Source organism: Myodes glareolus, chromosome 11 (assembly GCF_982192425.1).
Source record: "Myodes glareolus chromosome 11, mMyoGla1.1, whole genome shotgun sequence".
Lineage (NCBI taxonomy): Eukaryota > Metazoa > Chordata > Mammalia > Rodentia > Cricetidae > Myodes > Myodes glareolus.
Window position 1 is genome coordinate 6904444 of NC_142036.1, and position 13221 is coordinate 6917664.

Below are 13221 nucleotides of genomic sequence, written 5' to 3' on the forward strand. Positions count from 1 at the left end.
CCTATGAAGGTTCAAGAAGCATACAGAACAACAAATAGACTTGATCAAAAAAAAAAATCCCCTCACCATATAATAGTCAAAACACAAAACATACAGATTAAAGAAAGAATATTAAGAGCTGCAAAGGAAAAAGGGCAAGTAACTTATAAAGGTAAACCTATCAGACTTACACCGGACTTCTCTATGGAAACCATAAAGCCAGTAGGTCCTGGAAAGAGGTACTGCAGAAACTAAGAGAGCATGGATGCAAACCCAGACTACTATACCCAGCCAAGCTATCGTTCACTATCAATGGAGAAAACAAAATATTCCAAGATAAGAACAAATTTAAACAATTCGTAGCCACAAACCCAGCCTTAATGAAAGTAATAGAAGGAAAATCGCAACCCAAGGAATCCAACATTGCCAATATTACCTACAATAACTCAGACATCTAGTGACTCTTCACGAGCTTAACTCAAAAAAGGGACACATACAAACTCTATTAAACAAATAAACAAAAAATAATAATAACTGGAGTCAACAACCACTGGTCATTAATATCACTTAATATTAATGGACTCAATTCACCTATAAAAAGGCACAGACTAAGAGATTGGATACAAAAACAGGATCCAACATTCTGCTGTTTATAAGAAACACACCTAAAACCCAAAGATAGACATCTACTCAGAGTAAAGAGCTGGGAAAAGGTTTTTCAAGCAAACGAACCTAAGAAACAAGCAGGTGTGGCCATTTTAATTTCCAACAAAATTGACTTCAAACTAAAATCAATCAGAAGAGATGGAGATGGACATTTTATACTCATAACAGGAACAATTCATCAGGAGGAAGTCTCAATCCTGAATATCTATGCCCCTAATATAAAGGCACCCACTTATGTAAAAGAAACACTTCTGGAACTCAAGGCAGTCATCAAACCACACACATTAATAGTAGGAGACTTCAGCACACCTCTCTCACCAATGGACAGATCAATCAGACAGAAACAAAACAGGAAACAAGAGAATTATTGGAGGTATTGAATCAAATGGACTTAACAGACATCTATAGAACATTCCACCCAAATAGGAAAGAATATACCTTCTTCTCTGCAGCCCATGGAACCTTCTCAAAAATTGACCACATACTCGGTAACAAAGCAAACTTCCACAGATACAAAAAAACATTAGTAACCACCTGTGTCTTGTCAGATCACCATGGATTAAAATTAGAATTCAACCACAATGCTACCCCCAGGAAGCCAACAAACTCATAGAAGTTGAACTGTCAACTATTAAATCACCCCTGGGTCAAGGAAGAAATAAGGAAAGAAATTAAAGTCTTCCTTGAATTTAATGAAAATAAAGACACAACATACTCAAACCTATGGGACACTATGAAAGCAGTGCTAAGAGGAAAGTTCATAGCACTAAGTGCCCAATTAAAGAAAACGGAGAAAGCACACATTGGAGACTTAACAGCACACTTGAAAGCTCTAGAAAAAAAAGGAAGCTGATTCACCCAGGAGGAGAAAAAGACTGGAAATAATCAAAGTGAGGGCTGAAATCAACAAAATTGAAACAGAGAAAACAATCCAAAGAATCAATGAATCAAAAAGCTGGTTCTTGGAGAAAATCAACAAGATTGACAAGCCCCTATCCAAATTAATCAAACGGCAGAGAGAGAACATGCAAATTAATAAGATCAGAAATGAAAAGGGGGACATAACTACAGACGCAGAGGAAATTCAGAGAATCATTAGATCTTACTACGAAAATTTATATGCCACAAAGTTGGAAAATGTAAAAGAAATGGACATTTTTTTAGATAAGTACCATATACCAAAGTTGAACCAAGAACAGGTGAACAATCTAAACAGACCTGTCAGTCGTGAAGAATTAGAAGCTGTTATTAAAAACCTCCCTACCAAAAAAAGCCCAGGAACAGATGGTTTCAATACAGAATTCTACCACAACTTCCAGGAAGAGCTAATACCTATACTCCTTAATGTATTTCACAATATAGAAAGAGAAGAATCATTGCCAAACTCTTTTTATGAGGCTACAGTTACCTTGATACCAAAACCACACAAAGACATGACCAAGAAAGAGAATTACAGACCAATCTCACTCATGAACATTGACGCGAAAATTCTCAAAAAAATACTGGCAAACCGAATCCAAGAATACATTAGAAAAATTATCCATTATGATCAAGTAGGCTTCATCCCAGAGATGCAGGGCTGGTTCAACATATGCAAATCTATCAATGTAATCCATCATATAAATAAACTGAAAGAAAAAAACCAATGATCATTTCATTGGATGCTGAAAAAGCATTTGACAAAATTCAACACCCATTTATGAAAAAGGTGTTGGAGAGACTGGGGATACAAGGATCATACCTAAATATAATAAAAGGAATACACAGCAAGCCAACAGCTAACATCAAATTGAATGGAGAGAAACTCAAAGCCTTTCCACTAAAATCAGGAACACGACAAGGCTGTCCACTCTCACCATACCTCTTCAATATAGTGCTTGAAGTTCTAGCAATCGCAATAAGACAACATAAGTGGATCAAGGGGATACGAATTGGAAAGGATGAAGTTAAACATTCGTTATTTGCAGACGATATGATAGTGTACATAAGCGATCCCAAAAACTCTACCAAAGAACTCCTACAGTTGATAAACACCTTTATTAATGTGGCAGGATACAAGATCAACTCCAAAAAATTGGTAGCCCTCCTATACACAAAGGATAAAGAAGCAGAGATGGAAATTAGAGAAACATCACCTTTCATGATAGCCACAAATAGCATAAAGTATCTTGGGGTAAATCTAACCAAGGAAGTGAAAGACCTACTTGATAAGAACTTTAAGTCCTTGAAGAAAGAAATTGAGGAGGATACCAGAAAATGGAAAGACCTCCCCTGCTCTTGGATTGGGAGAATCAACATAGTAAAAATGGCAATTCTACCAAAAGCAATCTATAGATTCAATGCAATTCCCATCAAAATCCCATCAAACTTCTTCACAGACATGGAGAGAACAATAATCAAGTTTATATGGAAAAACAAAAAACCCAGGATAGCCAAAACAATCTTATACAGTAAAGGAACTTCTGGAGGCATTACCATCCCTGACTTCAAACTCTATTACAGAGCAACAGTATTGAAAACAGCTTGGTATTTGCATAACAACAGAGAAGTCGACCTATGGAATCGAATAGAAGACCCGGGTATTAACCCACAAACGTATGAACAGCTGATTTTTGACAAGGGAGCTAAAGCTATAGAATGGAAGAAGGATAGCATCTTTAACAAATGGTGCTGGCAAAACTGGATGTCAACCTGTAGAAGAATGAAATTAGATCCATATCTATCACCATGCACAAAACTCAGGTCCAAATGGATTAAAGACATCAACATTAATCCGACCATCTTTGAACCCGATAGAAGAGAAAGTAGGAAGTAGTCTACAAGACATAGGCACAGGAGACCACTTTCTAAGCAGAACCCGAGGAGCGCAGACAATAAGAGAAACAATAAATAAATGGGACCTACTGAAACTGAGAAGCTTCTGTAAAGCAAAGGACACTGTCAGTAAGACAAAAAGGATACCTTCTGACTGGGAGAAGATCTTCACAAACCCCTCAACAGACAAAGGTCTGATCTCCAAAATATACAAAGAACTCAAGAAACTAGACACTAAAACTCTAATTAAACAAATTAAAAAATGGGGTACTGAACTGAACAGAGAATTCAGAACAGATGAACTTGGAATGGCTAAAAAGCACTTAAGGTCATGCTCAACCTCCTTAGCGATCAGGGAAATGCAAATCAAAACAGCTTTGAAGTATCATCTTACACCTGTCAGAATAGCTAAAGTCAAAAACACCAATGATAGCCTATGCTGGAGAGGATGTGGAATGAGGGGAACACTCATCCATTGTTGGTGGGAATGCAAACTTGTGCAGCCACTGTGGAAATCAGTGTGGCGGTTTCTCAGGAAACTGGGAGTCAACCTCCCTCAGGACCCAGCAATTCCACTCTTGGGAATATACCCAAGAGATGCCCTAACATACTCCCAAATCATTTGTTCAACTATGTTCATAGCAGCACTATTTGTAATAGCCAGGACCTGGAAACAACCTAGGTGCCCCTCAATAGAAGAATGGTTTAAAAAGGTGTGGAACATATATGCCGCTGAGTTTTACTCAGCGGTAAAAAACAATGACAACTTGACTTTTGCATGCAAATGGGTGGAAATAGAAAACGCTTTACTGAGTGAGGTAAGCCAGACCCAAAACGAGGAATATGGTATGTATTCTCTCATAAGTGGATTCTAACCGTAATTAAAGGTCTTTGAGCCTATTATTCGTGATCCTAGAGAAGCTAAATAAAAAGGTGAACCTGACGAAAATCATGTAGCTATCCTTCTGGAGATTGGAAATAGACAAGAGTGACAGGTAACCTCGGGTGCATGGGGGGGGGGTGGGGGGGGCTGTTGGAAGGGGAGAGGGTTAGAGAGAAGGGAGTAGGGGAAGAATGGGGAAAGATCGGGGGCCTGGGATGAGGGGGGGGAGGGAGAATGATTAGATATGGGATCAGGGAAGTATATACCTCAACTAAGGGAGTCATTTTAGGGTTTACAGGAGACTTGATTATATATGGGATCCCAGGTCCAAGGAGAGATCCCCAGATTGTTCTCTGGACAGAGGAGAGGGTGCCTGAACCGGCCTTGGCCCACAACCATATTGATGAACATTTTGCATATCACCATAGAACCCTCATCTACTGATGGAGGGAGATGGAGGCGGAGACCCACGTAGAAACACTGGACCTAGCTCCCTAGGTCCAAAGGAGAGGCAGAAGGAAGGAGAACGTGAACAAAGAAGGCAAGAGCAGAGGAAACCTTCATCCGACGTTGGATGGCGATACAGACGGAGACCCATATTGGAGCACCGGACAGAGCCCTCCAAGGTCCAAATGAGGAGCAGAAGGATGAAGAAAATGAAAAAAGAAATTAGGACTGCGATGGGCACCATCACCCACTGATACAAGGGGACTGATCTAATGAGAGTTCACCAAGGCCAGCTGGACTGGAACTGAACGAGGACATGATCTAACCAGATTCTCTGAATGTGACCGGATTGTCTGGATGTGGCTGGCCCGGAGTCTTTCTGAAAAGCCATTGACAATGACACTGGGACTTGTTTCCTCTACATATACTGGATTTGTGGGATCCAGTCTGTTTGGATACTCACCTTCCTGGACCTAGAGGGAGAGGGGAGGAACTTAAACTTCCCACAGGGCAGGAAACCCTGACTACTCTTAGGGATGGAGAGGGAGGAGGAGAGGGAGTCTGGGAAGTGGGAGGGTGTTAGGAGGAGGGGCGGAAATGGAAACTTTTATAATTTAATAAACTTTAAAAAAAATGATGTTTTGTGGTTAGTTAGTTCACAGGTCAACACCCTCTTCTCACTGTAGAAGAAGTATTATCCCTACAATTTATGGAGACATCCATATTTGTGATGATCAGAAGTTGCATTGACCATTCTTCTCCCATCAGTCACTGGCACAAAGCTTTGGAGGCTGCTTCCCATTCTATAACAATGTTTAGTAGGAATATACACATCTCTGATATCAGTTGTGAACTCCTGAGACACTTTCCCCAAAATGTTGCTTAGCATCCTGGATCTCTAATATCCTTAAATTTTACTGGCAAGTCTTTTGTAAATTAGAATCTTATCCAGCAGCAGCAGGAGTCTATTCTGGACCTTGGTGATATCACAATGGACTTCATTTAATAAATAACCTCTCCAGTGTTGTAACGTAGAGATCTTATAGTCAACTAGACCATGCTCTCGGGAATGTTATCATATTGGTAAAGAAGATCAGAGAGATATCCACAAATATCAACTGGGAACTGAACAACATTCTTAGCTGCTTCTGCTGTCTGCTAATCCTTTGAGAACTGGTGGATCCACAGTGCCCCCTGCTGGTTCTGGTCATGGGCTTCTGTAAGTTCTCACACAGGTCTCTCACTAAGACTCTTCTTTCTTGTCTTTGTAATGTACCTGGTGATGATGAGTAGGTATTAAAAAAATAAACGATGAACTCTGCCTCAAATGTTGTCTCCATGAACCACAATGCTTTTTCTAAGGGCAGTTAGATCTAGCTTTAGCAGTGAGCACATGTGATGCTGTGAGTTACCATAGAGGACAAGTGATGCAATAGAATTGCATTTGCTCTAAAATGCACTTTCCCCACTCATGCAACTGCACTTGGAACAGAAAACTCACAAGACCATGAAGAGGAGAAAATGTGGTAGTTACAGATAAGTTTTCAACTACAGAAAACATTTTCGTATTTGAGAAGTGACCAGAATTTAGGGTCATTTGGACTGTGGTTCCATCTGTTTTCTAATTTGGCATTTGTATTATGGAAGGCTGTAGTGCTATATGTGAAGAACAAAAGCAATTGTTTGTCCCTCTGTGCTCATTTTTCTGGTTGTAAATGCTGTCTGTGTTCTCAGGCATCTTTCCTTTCTCTTTGGATCTAGTTTTTCCATGTACAGCATCCTCTTATTCATGGAAAGTCATGGCTATTGATTTTCAGAAACTTGGCTGTACTTAGTGAATGAGAGCTGTGCAGCTACCAGCTTCAAGGAATTAGTGGAACCATTATTTATATAATGCTGCATATTGAGGTGAATTTGTGAATTTGTCTGAATCTAAGCAGAGCGATCATGAATTCACTGCATTTTACTCCCATACATGTTGATGTTGTATTAAAAAGTTTTTAGGGCCCATCCAGCCATCCCAGCTTCCATCCAGAGGGCCATCGGAGGGGTGAGCTTGCCTCGGGCCTGCAGCAGGGACCCCGCAAGGAGGAGCTAAAAATTTCCCCGACCCCATAGACACCCAGGTCACTCTGCACTGCTGACTCCACCCTGCTAGCACCCTCGCCAGCCATCCCAGCTTCCATCTAGAGGGTCATCGGAGGGGTGAGTTTGCCTCGGGCCTGCAGCAGGGGCCCTGTACGGAGGAGCTCGGACTTTCCCCGACCCCATAGACACCCAGGTCACCCTGCTCTGCTGGCTCCACCCTGCTGCACCCCCACCAGCCATCCCAGCCTCCAGCCAGAGGGCCATCGGAGGGGTGAGTTTGCTTCAGGCCTGCGTCAGGGGCCCGGCAAGGAGGAGCTCGGACTTTCCCTGACCCCATAGACTCCCAGGTCAACCTGCAGTGCTGGTTCCCACCCTGCTAAGCTCTCCCACCTGCCATTCCAGCTTCCATCCAGGAACAAATTTCTATATTTCTCCCTTCCCACTGGCGCCATAAAATTTCCCCAGCTCTGCTGCCTTGTACACTGGGCCTGCTCTGTAGGCGCATCACGGAAAGAGGGAGTGCCTGTGCTTCAATAGCCTGCCTGAGGAAAGGTAGGAGTTCTATCAGTGAACTCCCTGTCCAACATAGGAACCTGACCCGCTACAAGAAGTTCCAATAGAGAGCATTTGAAGGAAGAGATGGGCAGACGCCAAGGCAAGACCTCCTCCAACAATCTGAAAAACAACATGAAAACACCAGATCCCAACGACCCTACAACAGAAGGACTTGAACACTCTAACCCAGATGAAGTGGAAAAAAGTGCCATTATGAAAGCAATAAAGTCCCTTAAACAGGATATGAATAACTCCCTTAAAGAATTGGATGAGAAGTATAACAAAATGTTTGAAGAAATGAGTATAGAAATGGATGAGAAATATAACAAAAAGTTTGAAGAAATAAGTAAATCCGTGAATGATACCCTGAGAAACCAAGAAAAAACAATCAAACAAATAAAGGAAACAGTCCAAGAATTGAAAACTGAAATGGAGGCAATGAAGAAAACACAAAACGAGAACTGGCTGGATATGAAAAACCTAGGTAAACGAACGGAGACTACAGAATCAAGCATAACCAATAGAATACAAGAGATAGAAGAACGAATCTCAGATTCTGAAGATACCATAGAGAAAATAAATGCTCTGGTCAAAGAAAACGGCAAATCCAACAAATTCTCTTCACAAAACATTCAGGAAATCTGGGACACAATAAAAAAACCAAATCTAAGAATAACAGGGATTGGAGAATGAGAAGAACTGCAGATCAAAGGCCCAGAAAATATATTTAACAAAATTATAGAAGAAAACTTTCCCAATCTAAAGAACGATATTCCTATTAAGGTTCAAGAAGCATACAGAACGCAGAATAGACTGGATCAAAAAAAAGTCCCCTCGCCATGTAATAATCAAAACACAAAACATTCATATTAAAGAAAGAATATTAAGAGCTGCAAAGGAAAAAGGTCAAGTGACTTATAAAGGTAAACCTATCAGGCTTACACCGGACATCTCTATGGAAACCATGAAAGCCAAAAGATCCTGGATAGAGGTACTGCAGAAACTAAGAGAGCATGGATGGAAACCCAGACTACTATACCCAGCCAAGCTATCATTCAGTATCAATGGACAAAACAAAATATTCCAGGATAAAAACAAATTTATACAATTCGTATCCACAAATCCAGCCCTACAGAAAGTAATAGAAGGAAAATCGCAAATCAAGGAATCCAACATTGCCATCACTGCCTACAATAACACAGACATCTAGCGACCATTCACAACCACAACTCAAAGAAGAGAAACACACAAACTCTACTACACACACACACAAAAAAAAATAACCGGAATCAACAAACCTAATTAATTTAATCAGAACTCTATAAGTAACAATGGGAGTAAGATTATTTAATGGATCCTCATGGTTTCCATTTGTTCCAGATTGAAACAGGTTCCCAAGATCTCCCATGTGCCCTGGAAATAGTTGTGTACTCAGACTTGCCATGACCTGTTAATCTTCCTTGCCTACACCTTCTGAGTGATGGGATTCTTGGCTTCTGCTCAATAAGACAGACTATCAAAGGAAATGGTATCTTTTTTATTTTACTTTTGAAGTCATTTTGTGTTTGTGAGTGCCTATTTCCTTCCAAATTTATCAGTATACCTTGTTCATGCTTGGAACTTTTGGAGGCCATAAATGGATTTTGGAAACCATGGAAGAAAAGTTACTAAAATTTATGACCTGCTATGTGGGTGCTAGGCACTGGAAACTAGTCCTCAGGGTAAGCAGCAATTTCTCCAAGGTCCTGTGTTACTATTTATGTTACTATTTATGTTACTATTTATGTTAAATTCTAAGAAAATACAACCCTTTCTACAAATAATTATTCCTGATTTTTTTCCAAGAGATAAAAAGTTTGGTTTAATTTGATTTGATCTAAAAGTGCTTCATTCCATGATTATCATTTTCACTTTATTGAAAAGAGATATTTTTCATGCTATAAATCCTGCTAATGATTTCCCTTTTGTTTATTCATCCAACTTCTCACCCATACTCAGTCATGAAATTCTAATTAAATTCAATGGGTCACAAATAAAAAGAGTTACAAAGTGAGACATGCTGATGGAAAGGATGTCTTTTACAAAAGAGGGATAGAATAAGAAAGGAGAGTAAGAGTCAAGGGGACTAAAGATAATTACATGTATTTATAAAACTGTCAAATATAAAATTGAAAACTGAAGAAACACAGAAAATTACTGGCATAAAAAAGAGCTCAGATCCTCTGGGTTTAAATTTCACACCTATAAAGACGGAATTAGGTTGGATGTCAAACGATTTTGGAATTTAGTCACTGGACCAAGATTGCCTGTGGGCTCCTGAATCTCAAAGACTGAAACAGAGATTCCCACTGATTGGCTGTCTCTCATCAGAATAAATTCTCCAGATTCCTTCAGGATTCCTCAGAGTCTAATGCAAGGGACCATGGGAATGTACAGCAGGTGACAACTGGTGTTCAGCTGGTTGACCCACCAGACATATGACTCCCTGGTAGGGAGCCCCACATGGAACGGCCATGCTGTCACTAGCTGTGGAGCAATTGCTCCTGTCTGTAATTTCTCTCATGAGCAACTTCATTTCTTTCCTAAGAACAGCTGTGGGGTTCTGTCTATGACCCTTTGACAGTGAGTTTTACATTTATTTGGGTGGGCATAGAGCTGTGAGTGGCTAAGACGATGAATTATTTTTAGGCTGTATAACTTTGATGAATAGACACAATACTAGAATATGTTTGCATTACTCAGACTAACATAGGTTCTCAGTCACAAAGACGGCCTTTTATCCAGACAGTAAGTTTTAGACTTTAGAGCAGATTTAAAGCAGTTTGATGACAGCTGGAGGCAAATATTAGGATGCCCCTAGAGACAAAAAAGTAGTCATTTTCCTGGATGGTCTTTGTTTTCTTATTCAAGGTCAGATCTTGAAGCAATTTTAGTCTGCATATGCTCCCTGCCACTCAAGGTCAAGCTAATTCATGGTTATTGTTAATTCTTAAGTTTAAATGCTATTTTCTGTCTGGCAAACCTCAACAATTCAGAGCAAAAAGCATGGGACATTGTGAAATCACTGGCCTAAGAGAAACTACATGGTTTATCATGGGGTGTGAGAATGGGTCGGGTCCTGAAAATGTGACAATATTGTCTAGAGTTTAGGCTGTGAGATATCAGCATTGAGGAGCAGCAGTGGCAGTATGGAGACAGACAGGGATGATTGTGTGATGTTTTGTGAGACCTGCTGCAGAATGTGAGTGAAGAGTGTGTGCGCTGAGTGAGGAAGAAGTGTGAGAGAGTGAATGAGTGATACTAAGTGAATGAAGGGAATTGAACAATGTAAGTGTGTGTGTGTTTGTGTGTGTGTGTGTATGAACAAATTTGTGAGAGAGCTGTGTAAACGAACAGTTGCTACTATGCATAGGAACTGTGACAAGGAAGTGTGTGAAGTGCTGAATTTTGTGTGAGAGAGGGAAATGAGATGTTTAGTTGTGTTTATATTTGTAACAGTGTGGAGGAAAGGAAAAATGAAGCTGTATAGAAAATAAATATAGAAGAGAAATGTATATAAAAGAAAGATGTGCAGCCATGTGAAAAGAGATGTAACTGAATGTGGAAATGTGTAACTGTGCAGGAGAGAGATCCTTGTATGTAAAGAGAGATATGTTGTTGAATGTTGTGAAGGTAGCTTTGTAGAGACAGATTTTCAGAGAGTATTTTTAAGAAGAAGTAAAAGAGAAAGTTACCACCAGAAAAATATGCACTTCTTCCTTTTTTCTTAGGTTACCCACAGAAAGTTAGTTTCCTTATTTTCCCCTCAGATAGAAAAAAGTCTAGTCCCCAATGCATTGCAGATTCTTTACATACCCTGGTGCAGTTGGTTTTTAAAGTAAACCGATATATTTGGGGGAAGCTCAAGGTCCCAAAGGAAATAAACCCTTCCTTAGTCACTCTCTGCATCTGCTCCTGGACTGACCCTGAGTTACTGTGTTCTGTGTGCTTCCTGCTGGAAATGAGCTCAAAATTGCTCCTGAGCAAATGCAGGGAGTGTTGTGTGCCTGACTGTGATGTCCCTCAGTGTGCTCATCACAGTAATATTTGGCAGCCACTCCACTAACACAGAATTCAGGACAACTCTTCTTTAAATGTGTTTCCGGAGGTGAATATGAAGTTGCTCTGATGACACAGGAAACCATCCCTTAGATCTAGATGAGGGGTTGAACACTGAGTTTAGTGTGCAGTAGTCAGAAGGGGAATTATCTATTTGATCAGAGAAAAAGAAGATGTAAAGTTGAAATATGGTAATGGAAAGAATTTGATTTAAAAAAATCAAGCCTATCACTTCTAGATTTATTTGTGCAGTCCTCAAGAAGAGGAGAGGGGCTTGAACAACTCAGAGTGTTTACCTGTGACAGAGCCTGAATCCCCTTCCTTTTAGTTCCATATGAATTACTGACATTTTTCCTGTCAAGGGTCCACTCTAACCTCAGTATGAGGGAAAAGTTTATCTGAGGTTCCTGAGCTTAGCCACCAGCTGATCCTGGTAACCATGGGGAATTGCTCTTGCTCTCATTGTCAAGTTCTGCATTTTCCTCAAGTGAGACATGATATACTTGTCTTTAAAAATGTAATCACAAAAAGATGGTTTTTTTTTTTATTTTTAGAGGCTTGACCAATTCCTAGAGTCTATAATTGTAAAGAGGATCCCCATCAGATGAATAAGGTGCCCATATAAGAAAGAAAATTTGTGCATACCCCTAATTTCTTATCTTTTTAAATACATTTTTACTGATATTTATTGAGCTCTACATTTTTCTCTGTTAACCTACCTGCCTCTCCCCTCCCCCCTTCAACCTTCCTGCAAGGTCTCCATGCTCCCAATTTACCTGGGAGATCTTGTCTGTTTCTCCTTTCTACTTCCCATGTAGATTAAATCTATGTAAGTCTCTCTTAGTGTCTGTATTGCTGTCTAAGTTATCTGGGATTGTCATTTGTAGGCTGACTTTCTTTGCTTTATGTTCAAAAAACAACCTATGAGTGAGTACACATGATAATAGACTTTCGGTGTCTGGGTTGCATCACTCAAAATAATGTCTTCTAGTTCCATCCATTTTCCTGCAAAATTCAGGCTGTCATTATTTTTTTCAGCTGTGTAGTACACCGCTGTGTAAATGTACCATATTTTCTTTATCCTTTCTTCAGTCAAGAAGCGTTTAGGTTGTTTACAGCTTCTGGCCATGACAAACAAAGCTGCTATGAATGTAGCTGAACACATGTCCATATGGTATGATTGAGAATCCTTTGGGTATAGACCCCAAAGTGGTATTACTGGGTCTTGAGGAAGGTTGTTTCCTAATTTTCTGTGAAATCACCACACTGACATCCGAAGGGGTTGTATCAGCTTTCATTCTCACCAGAAATGCAGGTCTGTACTCCATTTTTTTAGTAGATTATGTGTTCTTTTGATGACCAATTTCTTGAGTTCCTTGTACATTTTGGAGATCAGACCTGTCTAATGTGGTGCTGATGAAGATCTCTTTCCATTTTGTAGGCTGTTGTTTTGTCTTGTTGACCATGAACTCTGCTTTACAGAAGCTTTTCAGTGTCAGGAGGTCTTATTTATTAATTGTTTCTCTCAGTATCTCTGCTGATGGGGTTATATTTAGGAAGAGGTCTCCTGTGCCAATGCGTTCAAGTGTACTTCCTGCTTCCTCTTCTATAAGGTTCAGTGTGTCTGGCTCTATTTTGAGGTCTGTGATCCAATTGGACTTAAGTTTTGTGCATGGTGAAAGATATGGGTC